The sequence below is a fragment of the Semicossyphus pulcher genome, unplaced genomic scaffold, assembly GCF_022749685.1.
Source record: "Semicossyphus pulcher isolate SPU_LCO1_2020_fin unplaced genomic scaffold, fSemPul1.0.p SCAF_4, whole genome shotgun sequence".
Taxonomy (NCBI): Eukaryota; Metazoa; Chordata; class Actinopteri; order Labriformes; family Labridae; genus Semicossyphus; species Semicossyphus pulcher.
Window position 1 is genome coordinate 33,288,511 of NW_027211715.1, and position 5,326 is coordinate 33,293,836.

At 36.4% G+C, this 5,326-nt stretch overlaps 1 long non-coding RNA gene across 1 annotated transcript; it reads left to right on the forward strand.

Moving 5' to 3' along the window:
• Positions 1–3,091: 3,091 nt before the first annotated feature.
• LOC138606852 (uncharacterized) lies at positions 3,092–4,802 on the forward strand. The gene is made up of 3 exons (XR_011309377.1): positions 3,092–3,215; positions 4,432–4,543; positions 4,734–4,802. It is a non-coding gene; the product is annotated as an uncharacterized lncRNA (long non-coding RNA).
• Positions 4,803–5,326: the final 524 nt, after the last annotated feature.

Sequence of the window (5,326 nt, forward strand, 5' to 3'; positions counted from 1 at the left end):
AAACAAACAGTAGCACACGTTTTTTGGATTTCAAAACATGAAAATGAAACTCAAAACTGTCCGCTGGTCTCTCTCCTTTGACCTTGCCGTTGTGCTGAGGAGGCGGAGCATATCATTTGGGTTATGGCACAGTCCAACTGGTACCGGCATTTTTAATACTTACTCTATGTGAATAAAGTCACTGAGCCCTTTACGACACAATCTAAATACTCAATGTTGATGCTGATTTATGGCTGTGTTTAATTTAATTCGCCTTTGAGCAATCCACAAGGCAAAGACACCGGATGTTGTAGTTAATACGAGTACCCACTGACATTTAGTCATATAGTGTTATAACTTAATTTTGGCAAGGCCTTATTTTATCATTTGCATTAGAGAATTCATTTACTTGTTACTAAATAAAGACACAGACATCGTTATGGTGGGGTGACGACTGATGACTTATTTGAGTGTGTGCTTGTCCCACACCCACTATCACAGAAATGTGTGGATGCAAAATTGGAAAGTTATTTAAAAATTGTTGAGTTTGGCGTTTATGTAAGGAAGCTGTTATGTTTACATCCGCGTGTTTATTTAATCACATGTTCAGCACATCATAGAATTCTCCACAAATGTTTTTTTAAGAAAAAGCTTAACCTTTACTTAAGGCTGGGTCAATGTTTTATTAAAATTGATTGTTGATCAATATTGTCCTAAGATCCCCTATTAATATGCAAATTTTATGAACCTAACCATCTGTAGAAAGTATATAAAGAGTGGTTTTCCTCCAAGACTTTGCCTGCTTTTTTTAAGTTCAGCCTCATCTGATCATCACAACAAGGTAAGGGCTTCATTCTCTTTTTCATAGCATTTGCCTTGTATTATATATTAATGATTTGCTCTTCACTGTTCTTAGTATGGCAGGTTCAATTTATAACAATACATGTAAAACAAGAAATATTTTCAAGTTCAAAGCTATTTTCAGTTGAGTTCACTCTCAGGGAAACTCTAAACCTCATATTGTTTAGCTCTTCACTGTGCAGTATTTCTCTGAAATATGGACCATGTATTTGTCAGGATTATACGTTATGTATTATACGACGGAGTATTAGGGCCACATTAAAAAAAATCTGAGATTACGAGAGTAAAGTTTTTATTCTATGACACCAAAGTTGTCAGAGAAAAAAGTCGTTATATTGACTTGAAAACATTGAATATTGGCCAAGTACTGCTCATGGTGGATTCATGTTGGATCTCTGTATAAATGACATGAAGAATAGTTAATAACGTGCAAATAACATTTAGGCTAACCGTAGCCTAAAATCAAGACTTTTTTCTAAAAGCTGTCATATTACGAGAAAAAAAATCTTTATTCTCATCTCAGATTTTTTTTTCTTTCTTGTAGCCCTAATACCCTACTACTACTACTACTACTATACTATACTGTTGTAGGGATACATATCACTTCAATGCAATTAAAAATCATAACTATGTGTATATCTAAATATTAGATTTACCAGTTCAAAAACATTATTGCTTCATAATAACAATGGTCAGGGTGTAAAAGTAGTCATTAGAAAGATCACTTTAATGAAAGTATTATCCAAAACAGTCAATAAAAATGTGTTGTATGAAAACTATTCACAGACCTGCAATTTACTTAAGTTACTGCAATATAATTTGATTTGGCGCTATACAAATACAATTCAATTGATTGATTGATATGGCTGTGTTTTTGATACTCAAATATCTGTTAGAGTTAATTTCACTTATTTAAGCACACATGATCTTTACACAGATGGCTTTCACTCTTCACCTCATTGTGCTCCTTGGCTTGAGCAGTGGACTATGGATGGGAGCAAATGTAAGTGTTATTCATTTCAGAAGCTATAATGTGGGCTATGCTGTAGCTCCTCAGAAATGTTGCTCCACGTGTCTGATGGTGGCTGAGATTGTTTCTGATATATTTACTTGTAGTACCTTTTGTAGACCTTTCAAAAGATTTTGAGTCAGTCAATAATCATATTTATTTGGACAGGTTATATTGGAACACAAACGGTGTTAAATTGATAGTTCGGATTTTTGGACACTACGTTGTATGAAATACTTGCTAGTGGTGTAGTGGATGCAAAGCTTACTCACCGAGTCCTGTGGTCAGAGTTCTGGATGGTTCCAAACGTAGAATAAGTAGTTCCGGCCAGATGCCAGGGTCATGAAACCAAAAAGTTTTACCCTAAAAAAACAGCACGCAGGCAATGGTGATCCATTTTCAACACAAAATCATCATCCTAGGATTTCATATACTGCACCATTCTTTTGGCACTATTTTTTCTCTTGACAAATCCAATATCACTACGCCTGCGGCAGGCCGGTTTCAACAAATATTTCACACAACTTGGTGTCCAAAAATCCGAACGATCCCTTTAACAAAGATGGTTTATTTGTGTTAATGGTTGCTGTTTCAACAAAGCCAAACCTACTCACTTGGCTATGGCAGGGATCCATTATTGGACCCATTCTTTTTTCTATATCTATAGTAACGATACCGTTTCTACCGAAAAGTCTTGAAAGGTGATGTTTTCCATGCACATAGTAAAACTCCCGCTTTAGTCTCTCGAGCATTTTTCAAATAGCTGATAATGTGTTCTTTGTTCACAGGCAAAGAAAAAGTGTTACATGAAAGGTTGGTTCTTCACTCTCTTCAATTATGGAGCCAAATGCTCAAAATACAGTAGCCACAACTTTCTGTCTGCAGCCAAACTTCAGTTGGCCTCCAAGTATGTATTTATGATTGAATGATTGTTAATATTTAAAGTCCATCTAACATGGCATTTGTTTTGTAGATTGCTGTAAGGTTTGCTCCGAAGGTTGGACTGAGATGAATGGTCGCTGTTACATGTTCCACTTCGATGAAAAGGACTGGTGTGACGCCGAGCTACTGTATAGAAAACTAATACAATAACTTCCAACGCTATATTTTTGGTATATTCTCGCTACAAGACTCATTTTTATGTAGATTTTATTTTTCTTCACACTTGCAAATTCATCATACTTCTATAGTATATCTTCATGCCTCTTCCTTTGTTTGTCCACATTAGAGCCATTGCACTGGAGAAGGAGGGAATCTGGCTTCACTCCGTCAACCTAATGATGACGATGTACTTATAGATTACGTGGTTAAGTTAACAGGTGGAAAGAGAGAAGGAGTTTGGCTCGGCGGCAGTGATGCAGTCAAGGTAAGTGATTTATGTATGATTGATAACACAAAAGAGAAACGGACTGCGAGACTAAAAGCGATACTTGGAGTCAGTGTTTGCAAAATAAGATTTTAAAGAAATGTAATAAATTAGGGCTGTTCCACCAAACTGTACATACTGGAACTCACAGAGAAACACAGGACAAAAGACAGACATTGAAGAGCAGTACTTGATGCAATCAAACTGTCCTTGCTCGCCAAAAACAGGTGAAGTACACAGGCGAAGTTTCAGACAACAGGAGAACAAAACCAGGTCGTCTCAGTTGTATTATTTATTACTCCCTCGCTCCTTGGAGCCTACTTAAACTGAATGTTGCTCCAGATCTGCCACTTCACAGGCCTACACAAAGCTCTGAGAATCAAGTAACAGTGAGGGACCCTCAGATTCCATCAGCAAGGATGCTGGAGAGAAGCATCCTATTGTCCTATTGTTTTTCCATAATTTCTGATAAGCTGATAATTCATGACCATCATGTTTATTATGATTTACATCATGTTGATTTTCCATTTTTAGCCCCCCAAAACAATATTTACTGTTCAAAAGGCAGCATCATTACATGCAAAGTTGTTAAAATGAGTAAATCAATAAATACAGACAAAAATAATGAATAAATAACACAATGCTTAAGCCAATAGAATATGGTTCCTGTGCCTATTAGGAGGACACAGTAGAATGGCAGACTGCAGGATTTTCTCAATGTGCAGATGTCTGTCAAAAAAGTGACTACAGAGGGATAATACTAAGACTGTAACTAAAGAGTAATTTCTTTATCGATTTATCTGCTGATCATTTTAAGATTAATTATTTAGTGTTAAAATTTTCAAAAAGCTGTGAAAAATGTTTCTAATGTTCTGACAACATCAAGTCAATGTCTCTGATTGGACTGTTATCTGCACTCATGAAAATATATCTGTTTATAAAGTTACTTACAAAGCTAAGTTGTCCTCCAATGATAGCTGAGGGGTTTCAGGATTTAATTTCAAGAGTTGTGTTCCATCTCTGTTGCTTTTCAAACGGATTGTTTACCTGCATACAGTTTAAGCCAGGTCAAACCTGATTGGTCAACACTATTTCAACTACAAAAAAAACAGAACTCTTCCAACACAAAACATGTTGTCCCTCGTCTACAGATTCAGATTGTATTATTTAGTATTTTATAATATTATTTACAGACTGAATGAGCTTTTTCTTTCAGGAGACATTCTGGAAGTGGAGTGATGGTTCAAAGTTTGACTTCAAGAAGTGGGCCCCAAAGGAGCCAAACAACCTAAGGGGCAACGAACACTGCATGGCATTGAGCGGAACCGGTACGGATCTACTGGGTGTTGTCCTCTTGTGATTTTTAAGAAATCTTTTGGTGATATTAAATACATAGAACTATTTAAAACCATATCAGAAAATAATGTGTTGCCTTAGTAGTTCTTACTAGCACTAGATATTGTTTCAGTCACAAAGTACAGCCTCTGAAGTCTTTGTGTTCTGTGTGTCTGTTTACAGGGAACAAAAGAGTCAATGACCTGAATTGTTCGCGCAAGCTTTCTTTCATGTGTGCCAAGGACCTTGAAATAAAGATGTGATAATGTAACATCTTCAGTGATCCTGATGGGATGCCACCTCACCATCATTCTCACGCCCTGATACAGCAGTGTTTCTAGATTTATTGACATTTCTGTTTGATTGAAATCTACATCAATAAAACTAATTTACCCAGCATTAAATCTGACCTCTTTTTTAACAACTGTCCAACACCAATGGTCAAAAGGTTTCAGATTTTAAAGGACAAAATAATTAGGGTTAGGGTTCACTGAACAGGTCAGAATGTGTAGTAATCAATTAATACCATTACGTATTTCTCCAAAGATAAATCAGAGAACTTTGTGAGCAGCAGCTCAGATTTACTGTGGCATTGGAGGAAAAGTCAGAGGTCAACACAAGTCAACAGGTTTCAACTTCTAGGAATCATTAATGCCTGTAAAAAAATGTCATGACAAACCATCTGACTGTTAATGAACTATCTCAGCACGGACCGAAGTGGTGCATCAACAGAATGGCAAGAGCCATGTTGCAAACACAGGTGGAGTTTAGAACTT